The sequence below is a fragment of the Salmo salar genome, chromosome 01 (assembly GCF_965601325.2).
Source record: "Salmo salar chromosome 01, fSalSal1, whole genome shotgun sequence".
Lineage (NCBI taxonomy): Eukaryota > Metazoa > Chordata > Actinopteri > Salmoniformes > Salmonidae > Salmo > Salmo salar.
In genome coordinates, this window is record NC_138291.1 from 53,049,136 (window position 1) to 53,063,307 (window position 14,172).

At 41.7% G+C, this 14,172-nt stretch overlaps 1 protein-coding gene across 9 annotated transcripts in view; it reads right to left on the reverse strand.

Annotated features, from left to right (window-relative positions):
- The window catches only part of LOC106604599 (sorbin and SH3 domain-containing protein 1), an 81,933-nt gene that overhangs the window by 44,153 nt on the left and 23,608 nt on the right, over window positions 1-14,172 (reverse strand). For all 9 annotated transcript variants that reach the window (XM_082975103.1, XM_082975107.1, XM_082975096.1 and 6 more), the window contains exon 2: window positions 1,355-1,397. The gene's annotated coding sequence lies outside the window, so the exon portion shown is untranslated. The remainder of the gene's footprint in view (window positions 1-1,354; window positions 1,398-14,172) is intronic.

Here is a 14,172-nt window from a genome sequence, read left to right on the forward strand (position 1 = left end):
ATTGTGAAAAGTGAACAGGGGGAATAGGATACAGTTGCATTGGCAGGGAGGGGTGTTAAGTGTATTAACTGTCAAAATCAAGGTAGCCCTTTCCTGCAGTCAATGGCCTCATGGGTGGAATGTTATTAATATTTTTCATAATTTCATAATTCAAAAAATATTATTTCAAAAAACCGAATGAAAATCCGCTGTCTCTATGTCAAACAGTATTGTTATATTTCAATTCAATATTTTGTGATGTATGTATGTGTAATATTGGAAACTCAAAATATAATACACTTCAACTCGATATCTGACATTTTACTGTACAAGTGTCTTCTTTTTTTTAAGCCCATAACCATATACGTGAGGTGTATACTTTGTCTCAAAGTAGATTTGTTTAAGACTACCAAGAATCCCTCTGTGTGACCCTGATTTAACCCACTGCAGTAAACGGTTAACCAGAAAGATGCACTATGTATTTTTTGTTAACAAGAGAGATACCATCCCCTCTCAGAACCTCGCCATTCCATCCCTGGGTGTAAACAAATGTATTTACCTGAACCTCGACCAAGAATGGGATAAGCCAAATAGTAAACCCCTGTCTTTCTGTATTATACAACAGATTTGGGGGAATTTGGGGCTGATGAGCACTGCAATACTTAACATTGTAAACAGTTATTACATACACAACATTCTCATGAAAGAAAAAACACCCATAATTTGAGACAAATAACATCGAGGTGAAGTGGAGCTGGAAGATTGCAGAAAGGAGCTGATAGTGACAGATCGCTGTAACAATGACCTTTGGAAACATAAAGGACAGTGGACCACTGTACTTTTGACAACAGAGAACAGAACTACAAGTGTACAGTAACAGATGTTACAGACAATTATTGTTTAACTATTTAAAAAGATGTGTAGGCTACATCACATACAGAATGGTGATGAAATCTTACATCTTACCATGCAACTTTCCCTCTGATGAGTAGACAGCATTTGTGTGTCCCGTTTCCCTTAAACTGTCAATGCCTCAAATGCATGCCCACTCTAACATGTAGCCTACTGTATGTTAGCCCTCCCTCATAAAATAGCACTTTTGTTTTTGTTCATTGCTTTTGCTTGTTTCTTAATGCTTACTTGATTGACTAGAATGTATGGTTAGTGTTGTAACATACGATAGGCATATTTCTGGTGTGATTATGCTGCTTCAATTATCAAAATGAACTTGATCATTACACTCAACCAAATGAACAGGCATTGTGATCAAAGATAGGATTGAAGACCCTAAACATCACTAAAGCCTTCTGGGACCACAGAACTGAGCTATGCAGTATAATGAGAGATATGAGAAAAATAAGGGGATGAAACTTACTGTAGGATTGTTCAAATCTCACACTGCCCTCTGTTGGACAGCCCTGGAACAAAAGAAAGTCAGAGGGAGAGTTATTGTAGAGGAAAGCAGACTTGAGCAAAATGCATTAATTTACAGCATAGTAGTCAGTTTTTTTTTAATGGGCCATCATGGGAGACCAGGAAGTGTGAGCAGCAGTTTGTTTCTAGGCAGGAATAGGCTGGGATATAGTCGAAACTGACAGTAATCAGGGACGGTGGAAAACATTTGTTTTGACAGGGGGGTGTGGGACCTCCTATGTGCGCACGCACAATTTATTTATGAGCATAATAGTAAAGGCATGTCATTTAGCTGTAAATGTATTACCTTTTAATATGGTATGAACACAGCCAGGCATGATGTTTTCATCTGATTGTCAAACAAATCACTTAAAAAAATAGGCTACCTGTGCACGTTTTATACACTATATGGTCATGTTACCCTGCTCAGAAGTTGCATGCATCTGACAGATCGCTATAACATACTGTATGATGTGGTTAACAGATACGTAAAAATACCTATCCAGGCGTTGTAAGTATCTTGGCATGCGTCAGAGGAAAGGGCAGAGGAAAGCACATTATAATTGACTGATGTGGACGTATTCATACCACTTCACTTTTTCCACATTTTGTTACGTTATAGCCTTATTCTAAAATGTATTAAATTAAATGTTTTCCTCATCAATCTACACACACTACCCCATAATGACAAAGCAAAAAACGTTTTTTTAGAAATGTTCACAAACGTATTAAAAACAGAAATATCACATTTACAAAAGTATTCAGACCCTTTCCTCAGGACTTTGTTGAAGCACCTTTGACAGCGATTACTGCCTCAATTCTTCTTGGGTATGACGCTACAAGCTTGGCACACCTATATTTGTGGAGTTTCTCCCATTCTTCTCTGCAGATCCTCTCAAGCTCTGTCAGGTTGGATGGGGAGCATCGCTGCACAGCTACTTTCAGGTCTCTCCAGAGATGTTCGATCGGGTTCAAGTCTGGGCTCTGGCTGGGCCATTCAAAGACATTCAGAGACTTGTCCCAAAGCCACTCCTGTGCTGTCTTGGCTGTGTGCTTAGAGTCATTGTCCTGTTGAAAGGTGAACCTTCGCCCCAGTCTGAGGTCCTGAGAGCTCTGGAGCAGGTTTTCATCAAGGACCTCTCTGTACTTTGCTCCATATATCTTTCCCCTGATCCTGACTAGTTTCCTAGTATCTGCCACTGAAAAACATCCCCACAGCATGACGCTACCACCACCATGCTTCAACATAGGGATGGCACCAGGTTTCCTCCAGATGTGACGCTTGGCATTCAGGCCAAAAAGTTCAACCTTGGTTTCATCAGACTAGAGAATCTTGTTTCTTATGGTCTGAGAGTCCTTTAGGTGCGAGCTGTCATGTGCCTTTTACAGAGGAGTGGCTTCCGTCTGGCCACTCTACCATAAAGGCCTGATTGGTGGAGTGCTGCAGAGATGGTTGTCCTTCTGGAAGATTCTCCCATTTCCACAGAGGAACTCTGGAGTTCTGTCAGAGTGACCATCGGGTTCTTGGTCACCTCCCTGGCTAAGGCCATTCTCCTCCGATTGCTCAGTTTGGCTAGGTGGCCAATTCTAGGGAAAGTCCTGGTGGTTCAAAACTTCTTCCATTTAAGAATGATGGAGACCACTGTGTTCTTGGGGACCTTCAATGCTGCAGACATGTTTTGGTACGCTTCCCCAGATCTGTGCCTCGACACAATCCTGTCTCGGAGCTCTACGGACAATTCCTTCAACCTCATGGCTTGGTTTTTGCTCTGACATGCACTGTCAACTGTGAGGCCTTATATAGACAGGTGTGTGCCTTTCCAAAACATGTCCAATCAATTGAATCTACCACAAGTGGACTCCAATCAAGTTGTAGAAACATCTCAAGGATCATCAATGGAAACAGGATGCACCTGAGCTCAATTTCGAGTCTCATAGCAAAAGGTCTGAATACTTATGTAAATAAGGTATTTCTGTTTTATTTTTTTTATAAATTTGCAAACATTTCCAAAAACCTGTTTTTTATATATATTTCCAAATTACACACGTTTGACGGTTTTCAAGGAAAAGGAAATGAAAAGCTGTGAAAACGCTTTTCATAAAAATGCATTTTTTATGTGGTAGAAATATGTGCTTGAAATACGCTACTATCGCTGACAAAGTCTTGAGTGTCCAAATATGTATTTTTACTTCCGCCGTCTTTGACAGTAATGCATTTGAACATGAAAAAGATGACATTGTATAGGCCTACATGGATGGATCAAGTAATCATATTTGAACTAACATTTTCATTAATCACTTTAACACACTGATCTGTAGTCCTATCTGTGCTGCTTTCACTGATGCATAAAATAGCTGCATCCAGCTTATGAAAGAAAGGCCACCCCTATGGTTGTGCTACATGCTGAAACAGGATCTAACACGTCCCGATTCTGAGTTACTTTAAGTGGAACAAGAGAGACCCAGAACACATCAATTAAAACACATTAACAGAACAAATGAGCAGCCTAGGAAGGTATGTAAGGGTATTCACCTCATTAGTCATTAGTGGTATGATTATGTACACAAACAATACCAGTGTCATGACTCTCGAGACAAATTACTCCCGCTCTCACTCGAGACCCCATTCAGGGCCAGCTCAATGGGCCAGCTCGATCAAGAAACAAGCCCTCAGGCTTTGTCTATAGACTCTGATACAAATGTTACAAAGCAAAAGGTCAAAAACATCGCAATAGCCAATTCCACTCAAACCCCGAATAGTCGATATGACACATCACGTAGTTGCGAACAACCACTCCACTTTGTGGGGAATATGACCATAAAACGCAACTCAAACAGCCCATACTGTACGAGGCCGCCAGAACAGGAAACAAATCTAGTTGTAAACCTCCCCATGAGAACAGAGAGGAGAGGACAGGCCCCTCACCGTGGATAACCTTAGAATACATCTGAGATATCACTGAGGTGTACCACACTGGTTGTAAAAGAAGTCCAGTGGACTTTCCACCTCCAAAACAAATGGCAACAATAATCATTCCTTGCCATGTGTAATCTCAAGTACAATGCAACTAGTAAAATGCTCTAATCATGTATTCCGGTAGGATAACATTTCCCTTTGGGTACCAGTACCAATGCCATCAACAGTCAGTCCAGCCAAACTCAGTAAGAAGGTTAGAGACCTAACAAGTCAAATTGCCCTTGATAACAGCGACAGAGGAGATAGTAGTCACTCAGGTTGCAACATGTGGAAGGGAATCTCCAGAACACTATTCTGATGGTTAACACATATGCCACTAATAAATAGAACCCTCCATTCAGGAGAAGTCATGAACCATGATCATACCGGGTACGACTGGTTCAGTGCTTATAGAGTACTTCCGTTGTGAGGTTAGCTCCTCCGTGGATAACATAGCTATGAAATAGACTCCATACCTATCGCCACTGCAATGGTGTAAGACAGTGACTTGCAGTAAAACCACTACAGGTCCCCTTTGCATATGGTTTCAGGTCGACACTGATTCTCACTGACCTCCAGGCACTAACATGAAAATTATCAGACGATGTCAGACTCATTCTGAACAGGTTGCAGTCTACCAGGATACTTGGTGTTCTTTCCCTTGGAATGTGCGCTTGTGTAAGAACAAACACACTGTACAACGGAACATTTAAATTAGGATTTATGCTAGGATCACTTAAGGGTTCGAGCAAAATACCAGCCTTGGTAAAGTTGAAAATGTACCCTGAGGCCTTTGACTCTACAGCTACCGTACTCACCAGTTTCTACCCAGAGGTCCATAGGTCATCCCCGTAGACTGTCTGAAGCTGGTGCCTTACAGCTGTAGACTTATCATGTAGTTATCAACTAAGTATAGTGCCCTAAGCAACACACCGCTAAGTAGGAATGCCCAAGATATGACATTAGACACAATGCAATGACAGAGTCCTTTAGCCAAGACCATGGACGTATATGGAATACAGTCCAATTAGATGATTAACTCTTACATCTAGACGTTCCGCTAGCGGAACACCTGCTCCAATATCCAATGATAGGTGTGGCGCAAATTACAAATTCCTAAAAAAATCCAAAAACGTCCATTTTTCAAACATATTTCAAACAAATAGCGGCGTTTTGTTCGTGCGTTAGAATATTATCACTTTTTTACGAGAAAAATTGCATAAAAATTGATTTTAAACAGCGGTTGACATGCTTCAAAGTACGGTAATGGAATATTTAGAATTTTTTTGTCACGAAACGCGTCGGGCGCGTAACCCTTCGTCACCCTTCAGATAGTGTCTTGAACGCACAACAAAACGCCGCTATTTGGATATAACTATGGATTATTTGGAACCAAACCAACATTTGTTATTGAAGTAGAAGTCCTGGGAGTGCATTCTGACGAAGAACAGCAAAGGTAATCCAATTTTTATTATAGTAAATCGGAGTTTGGTGAGTACCAAACTTGGTGGGTGTCAAAATAGCTAGCCATGATGGCCAGGCTATCTACTCAGAATATTGCAAAATGTGCTTTCACCGAAAAGCTATTTTAAAATCGGACATAGCGATTGCATAAAGGAGTTCTGTATCTATAATTCTTAAAATAATTATGTTTTTTGTGAACATTTATCGTGAGTAATTTAGTAAATTCACCGGAAGTGTTCGGTGGGAATGCTAGTTCTGAACGTCAGATGCTAATGTAAAAAGCTGTTTTTTGATATAAATATGAACTTGATTGAACAAAACATGCATGTATTGTATAACATAATGTCCTAGGAGTGTCATCTGATGATCATCAAAGGTTAATGCTGCATTTAGCTGTGGTTTTGTTTTTTTGTGACATTATATGCTATCTTGAAAAATGGGTATCTGATTATTTCTGGCTGGGTACTCTGCTGACATAATCTAATGTTTTGCTTTCGCTGTAAAGCCTTTTTGAAATCGGACAGTGTGGTTAGATAAATGAGAGTCTTGTCTTTAAAATGGTGTAAAATAGTCATATGTTTGAAAAGTGGAAGTTTTTGGATTTTTGAGGAATTTGTAATTCGCACCACGCCTATCATTGGATATTGGAGCAGGTGTTCCGCTAGCGGAACGTCTAGATGTAAGAGGTTAACATCTGCCTATGTTACTGCCTAGATCTACCAGCCTGGACAACCGGACGACGGGACCGCAACGGCGATCCCCAACCAGGACATCCGCAGGCCATTCTTGTGGTGTTTTTTTTTCACCCTTATTTAACCAGGTAGGCAAGTTGAGAAGTTCTCATTTACAATTGCGACCTGGCCAAGATAAAGCAAAGCAAAGAGTTACACATGGAGTAAAACAAACATACAGTCAATAATACAGTAGAAAAATAAGTCTATATACAATGTGAGCAAATGAGGTGAGGTAAGGGAGGTAAAGGCAAAAAAGGCCATGGTGGCAAAGTAAATACAATATAGCAAGTAATACACTGGAATGGTAGATTTGTAGTGGAAGAAAGTGCAAAGTAGAAATTGAAATAATGGGGTGTAAAGGAGCAAAATAAATAAATATAGTAGGGGAAGAGGTAGTTGTTTGGGCTAAATTATTTTTGTTTGGGCTAAATTATGTACAGGTGCAGTGATCTGTGAGCTGCTCTGACAGCTGGTGCTTAAAGTTAGTGAGGGAGATAAGTGTTTCCAGTTTCAGACATTTTTGTAGTTCGTTCCAGTCATTGCAGAAGAGAACTGGAAGGAGAGACGGCCAAAGGAGGAATTGGCTTTGGGGGTGACCAGAGAGATCTACCTGCTGGAGCGCGTGCTACAGGTGGGTGCTGCTATGTTGACCAGTGAGCTGAGATAAGGGGGGACTTTACCTAGCAGGGTCTTGTACATGATCTGGAGCCAGTGAGTTTGGCGACGAGTATGAAGCGAGGGCCAGCCAACGAGAGTGTTCAGGTCGCAGTGGTGGGTAGTATATGGGGCTTTGGTGACAAAACAAATGGCACTGTGATAGACTGCATCCAGTTTATTGAGTAGGGTATTGGAGGCTATTTTGTAAATGCCATCGCTGAAGTCGAGGATCGGTAGGATGGTCAGATTTACGAGAGTATGTTTGGCAGCATGAGTGAAGGATGCTTTGTTGCAAACTAGGAAGACAATTCTAGATTTAACTTTGGATTGGAGATGTTTGATGTGAGTCTGGAAGGAGAGTTTACAGTCTAACCAGACACCTAGGTATTTGTAGTTGTCCACATATTCTAAGTCAGAACCGTCCAGAGTAGTGATGCTGGACGGGCGGGCAGATGCAGGCAGCGATCGGTTGAAGAGCATGCATTTAGTTTTACTTGTATTTAAGAGCAGTTGGAGGCCACGGAAGGACAATTGTATGGCATTGAAGCTCGTCTGGAGGGTTGTTAACACAGTGTCCAAAGAAGGGCCAGAAGTATACAGAATGGTGTGGTCTGCGTAGAGGTGGATCAGAGACTCACCAGCAGCAAGAGCGACATCATTGATGTATACAGAGAAAAGAGTTGGTCCAAGAATTAAACCCTGTGGCACCCCCATAGAGACTGCCAGAGGCCCGGACAACAGGCCATCCGATTTGACACATTGAACTCAGTCAGAGAAGTAGTTGGTGAACTAGGCGAGGCAATCATTTGAGAAACCAAGGCTATGGAATATTATCACTTTTTTACGAGAAAAATGGCATAAAAATTGATTTTAAACAGCGGTTGACATGCTTCGAAGTACGGTAATGGAATATTTAGAATTTTTTTGTCACGAAACGCGTCAGGCGCGTAACCCTTCTTTACCCTTTCGGATAGTGTCTTGAACGCACGAACAAAACTGAGGATATTTGAACATAACTATGGATTATTTTGAACCAAACCAACATTTGTTATTGAAGTAGAAGTCCTGGGAGTGCATTCTGACGAAGAACAGCAAAGGTAATAACATTTTTCTTATAGTAAATCTGACTTTGGTGAGGGCTAAACTTGGTGGGTGTCTAAATAGCTAGCCCTGTGATGCTGGGCTATCTACTCAGAATATTGCAAAATGTGCTTTCACCGAAAAGCTATTTTAAAATCGGACATAGCGAGTGCATAAAGGTGTTCTGTATCTATAATTCTTAAAATAATTGTTATATTTTTTGTGAACGTTTATCGTGAGTAATTTAGTAAATTCACCGGAAGTTTGCTAGTTCTGAACGTCACATGCTAATGTAAAAGGCTGGTTTTTGATATAAATATGAACTTGATTGAACAAAACATGCATGTATTGTATAACATAATGTCCTAGGATTGTCATCTGATGAAGATCATCAAAGGTTAGTGCTGCATTTAGCTGTGGTTTGGGTTTATGTGACATTATATGCTAGCTTGAAAAATGGGTGTCTGATTATTTCTGGCTGGGTACTCTGCTGACATAATCTAATGTTTTGCTTTCGTTGTAAAGCCTTTTTGAAATCGGACAGTGTGGTTAGATTAACGAGAGTCTTGTCTTTAAAATGGTGTAAAATAGTCATATGTTTGAGAAATTGAAGTAATAGCATTTCTAAGGTATTTGAATATCGCGCCACGGGATTACACTGGCTGTTGCGTAGGTGGGACGATTTCGTCCCACCTAGCCCAGAGAGGTTAATCCAACCGCGGTGTCAGATTTCAAAAAGGCTTTACGGCGAAAGCATACCATACGATTATCTGAGGACAGCGCCCAGCACACAAAACATTACATACAGTTACCAGCCAAGTAGATTAGTCACAAAAGTCAGAAATAGCAATAAAATTAATCACTTACCTTTGATGATCTTCGTATGGTTGCACTCACAAGACTCCCAGTTACACAATAAATGTTTGTTTTGTTCGATAAAGTCCCTCTTTATATCCAAAAACCTCTGTTTCGTTGGCGCGTTTTGTTCAGTAATCCAATGGCTAAAAGGCAGTCACAACAGGCAGACAAAAATTCCAAATAGTACCGGTAATCCTCTGTTTGTTTTTAGCCTAAATAATCGATAATATTTCAACCGGACAATAGCGTCGTCAATATAAAAGAAAAACAAGAAAGGCGCACTCTCGGTCGCACGCAGGAAACAGCTCTGGGGACATCCCACTATCCACTCACTCAAAGTGGTCATTCAGCCTCATTTTTCAGAATAAAAGCCTGAAACAATGTCTAAAGACTGTTCACAACTAGTGGAAGCCATAGGGAACGGAATCTGGGTCCTCTCTCTTTAAATGGTGGATAAGCTTTCATTGGAAAAACAGCCATTTCAAAATAATGGCATTTCCTGGATGGATTTTCCTCAGATTTTCGCCTGCCATATCAGTTCTGTTATACTCACAGACATTATTTTAACAGTTTTGGAAACTTTAGAGTGTTCTCTATCCAGATCTACCAATTATATGCATATCCTAGCTTCTGGGCCTGAGTAGCAGGCAGTTTACTTTGGGCACGCTTTTCATCCGGAGGTGAAAATAGTGCCCCCTACCCTAGTGAGGTTAAACAACTCTTCCCGTGGTGCCCCAAATTCTTAATGAGTTAATTGTTACATGATTAATTTAATCGAGTAACAATTAAACATAGTGTGGCAAAGAATGGCCGACTGCCAAAACTACAATTTCCAGAAGCAAGGGGAACCCTCAGAAGGTGGAGCCGACCCACAAATAAAGGGTCAAGACAAACCAGGAAGGGAGAGAGAGGGCTGGAAGGATCTATGAACCAAAGAGAAAGAGACAATCTATATTGGCTGGATTTACCATGTATGAGCTGGACTGGTTTGGACTTACCTGTTGGCGTTTAGACCTGGACCTACCGAGAACCAGATTTGTGTACCGAACCCTGCTATCCTTGACCTTGCCTGTGGCCTGGGTGGACCAGGATGGAGAAACAAACACACAGGTACTGTCATGTTCGAAAGAACTTTAATTCTGGGCTGATTTTGGTGACAGTTTCCCACTTAATTTGTGACAAACGCTCCTAACCTTGAAGAGGTTTGCCACAATAGTTAGGTTGATTTGATAAATAACAGTCATCAGATTAATGATAGTCACGTCACGACACCAGAGTGATGCGTATTACCGCTCAATACAGTGCTGCTATTGCTATTCAATGCACAAAGAGTAAGGGAATACATCAGACCGAGTCCTTGTGCGACAGCTAAATGTGTCCTCCAGGAATGGTGCACAATACACTAAGAAAAGAGGGTTCCTCAACGGTTCTTTGGGAAGGGTGACGGTTCTATGTGGAGCCATAATAACTCAAATAACCCTTTGAGCCTTTCAATAGTTCTTTGCGGTTCAGAAAAGGGTTCTTTCCTCTTTTAGTGAGAATTCAAATGTAGGGGCGGTCTACATTATAATATTTTGGGGCATGGTTTGCAAACAGCTCTTTTTGTGCAACCGAGTGTCATTCAAGTTGATCTGTTATGTTTTGTCATTACATGTTAAATAAAGGTTAAATAAAAAATATATAATATACCCAGGAATAGATATTGTGGATCTAAATGTTTTTCCTCATAATCCTGGACCATCATCTTATTACCTTTGCAATCGCCACAAATAATTTGCTAAGACCCCAACCAATGAACCCAAAGATTCCTAGATGCCCTTCCAGACTCCCTTCACCTACCCAAGAACATCGGAGTACAAAAATCACCTAACCGAGGGCCTAAACATAACTTTGCGTAATAACCTAGATGCAGTTGCAACGCCAAAAAATTAAATAAATTAAATGGTCACAAGAAATGAGCTCTCCCTTCCAACAGGACCCTAAGCACACAGCCAAGACAACGCAGGAGTGGCTTTGGGACAAATCTCTGAATGTCCTTGAGTGGCCCAGCCAGAGCCCAGACATGGACATGATCAATCATCTCTAGAGAGACCTGAAAATAGCTGTGCAGCAATGCTTCCCATCTAACCTGACAGAGCTTGAGAGGATCTTCAGAGAAGAATGGGAGAAACTCCCCAAATACAGGTGTGTCAAGCTTGTAGCGTCATAACCAAGAAGACTCGATGCTGTAATCGCTGCCAAAGGTGCTTCAAGAAAGTACTGAGTAAAGGGTCTAAATACTTATGTAAATGTGATATTTCCTTTTTTTAATATAAATTAGCAAAAAAATCTAAACCCGTTTTTGCATTGTCATTATGGGAAATTGTGTGTAGATTGAGGAAATAAAACAATGTAATCAATTTTAGAATATGACAGTAACGTTAAAAAAAAGTCAAGGGGTCTGAATAGTTTCCGAAGGCACTGTATATGCATTTTTTACTTAAACAGATATGCTAGTTCTAGGTCCCAAGAAACAATGAGAAACTGACAATCAATCTTGATGCTTGTACAGTCGTCTCAAATAAAACTTTGAAGGACCTCGGCATTACTCTAGACCCTGATCTCTCTTTTAGCAAGCATAAACAATATTTCAAGAGCAGCCCTTTTCCATCTTCGTTAACATTACAAAAACCTTAAACTGTTTGTACAAAAATTATACAGAAAAACAAATCCATGTTTTTATCACTTAGAATAGACTATGGCAATGCTCTACTCTCGGACTAACCGAATAAGGCACAAGGTAAACTTCAGCTACTGCTAAATACGGCAGCTAGAATCTTGAATAGAACCAAAAATGTTTATTATATTACTCCAGTGCTAGCCTATGGCTTCCTGTTGAGGCTAGGGCTGATTTCCAGGTTTCACTGCTAACCTACAACATTACATGGACTTGCTCTTACCCATCTCGCCGATTTGGTCCTGCTGTACACACTAACGCGTACGCTACAGTCACAACACGCAGACCTCCTTACTGTTCCTAGAATTCTAAGCAAACAGCTTGAAGCAGGGCTTTCTCCTATAGAGCTACATTTTATGAGATAGTCTGCCAATCCATGTGAGAGACGCAGACTCGGTCTCAACCTTTAAGTCTTTACTAAAGACTCCTCTCTTCAGACGGTCCTATGATTGAGTGTAGTCTAACCCAGGGGTGCGAAGTTGAATGGCAAGGCACTGGAGTGACGAACCACCCTTGCTGTCTCTGCCTGGATGGCTCCCCTCTCTCCACTGGGATTCTCTGGCTCTGAAGATGTTACCGGGGATGAGTCACATGGCTTGCTCACTATCTCCCATTCTTCCTGTCCTCAGGCTTGAGCGGTGGCGAAGCCTTTGTGGGCAATACTCAGCCTTGTCTCAGGGTAGTAAGATTAGTGGTCTGTGTGGCGGCTGGTGTGGGGGCTGTGCTTTGGCAAAGTAGGTGGAGTTATATCCTGCCTGATTGGCCCTGGACTGAGGACTACCTAGCCTGGCGACTCCCCATCCCCAGTCCACCTGGTTGTGCTGCTGATCCAGTTTCTGCTGTTCTGCCTATGGAATCCCTGCACCTTCTGTCTTGACCTCTGAATGCTTGGCTATGAAAAGCCAAAGGACATTTACTACTGAGGTGCAGGAACATTTGAACATCTTGAAGAATTATCTGGCCTTAATGGCCATGTACTCTTATAATCGCCACCTGGCAAAGCCAGAACAGGACTGGCCCCCCCTCAGAGCCTGGTTCCTGTCTAAGTTTCTTCCGAGGTTCCTGCCTTTCTAGGGAGTTTTTCCTAGCCACCATGCTTCTACATCTGCATTGCTTACTCTTTGGGGTATTAGGCTTGGTTTCTGTATAAGCACTTTGTGACAACTGCTGATGTAAAAAGGGCTTTATATATACATTTGACTGATTGATTGATTCAACATATAATAATAACAACCTATGGAATTTTAACAATATAATATGACTAACCAGAATAAAAAAAAAACCCTGCATGGTTATTGAAAAGGTTCTTTATTGAACCTTTGAGATTAAGGAAGATAAACCCAGCAAAAAAAGAAACATTCCTTTTTCAGGACCCTGTCTTTCAAAGATAATTCTTAAAAATCCTAATAACTTCAGAGGTCTTCATTGTAAAGGGTTTAAACACTGTTTCCCATGCTTGTTCAATGAACCACAAACAATTAATGAACATGCACCCGTGGAACGGTCTTACAGATGGTAGGCAATTAAGGTCACAGTTATGAAAACTTAGGACACTAAAAAGGCCTTTCTACTGACGCTGAAAAACAACAAAAGAAAGATGCCCAGGGTCTCTGCTCATCTGTGCGAATGTGCCTTAGGCATGCTGCAAGGAGGCATGAGGACTGCAGATGTGGCCAGGGCAATAAATTGCAATGTCCGTACTGTGAGACACCTAAAACAGCGCTACAGGGAGACAGGATGGACAGCTGATCGTCCTTGCAGTGGCAGACCACGTGTAACAACACCTGCACAGGATCGGTACATCCGAACATCACACAGGTACAGGATGGCAATAACAACTGCCCGAATTACACCAGGAACACACAATCCCTCCATCAGTGCTCAGACTGTCCGCAATAGGAAGAGAGAGGCTGGACTGAGGGCTTGTAGGCCTGTTGTAAGACAGGACCTCACCAGACGTCACCGGCAACAACATCGCCTATGGGCACAAACCCACCGTCGCTGGACTAGACAGGACTGGCAAAAAAGTGCTCATCACTGACGAGTCGTGGTTTTGTCTCACTAGGGGCGATGGTCGGATTCGCGTTTATCGTCAAATGAATGAGCGTTACACCGAGGCCTGTACTCTGGAGCGGGATCGATTTGGAGGTGGAGGGTCTGTCATGGTCTGGGGCGGTGTGTCACAGCATCATCGGACTGAGCTTGTTGTCAATGCAGGCAATCTCAACGCTGAGTGTTACAGGGAAGACATCCTCCTCCCTCATGTGGTACCCTTCCTGCAGGCTCATCCTGACATGACCCTCCAGCATGACAAT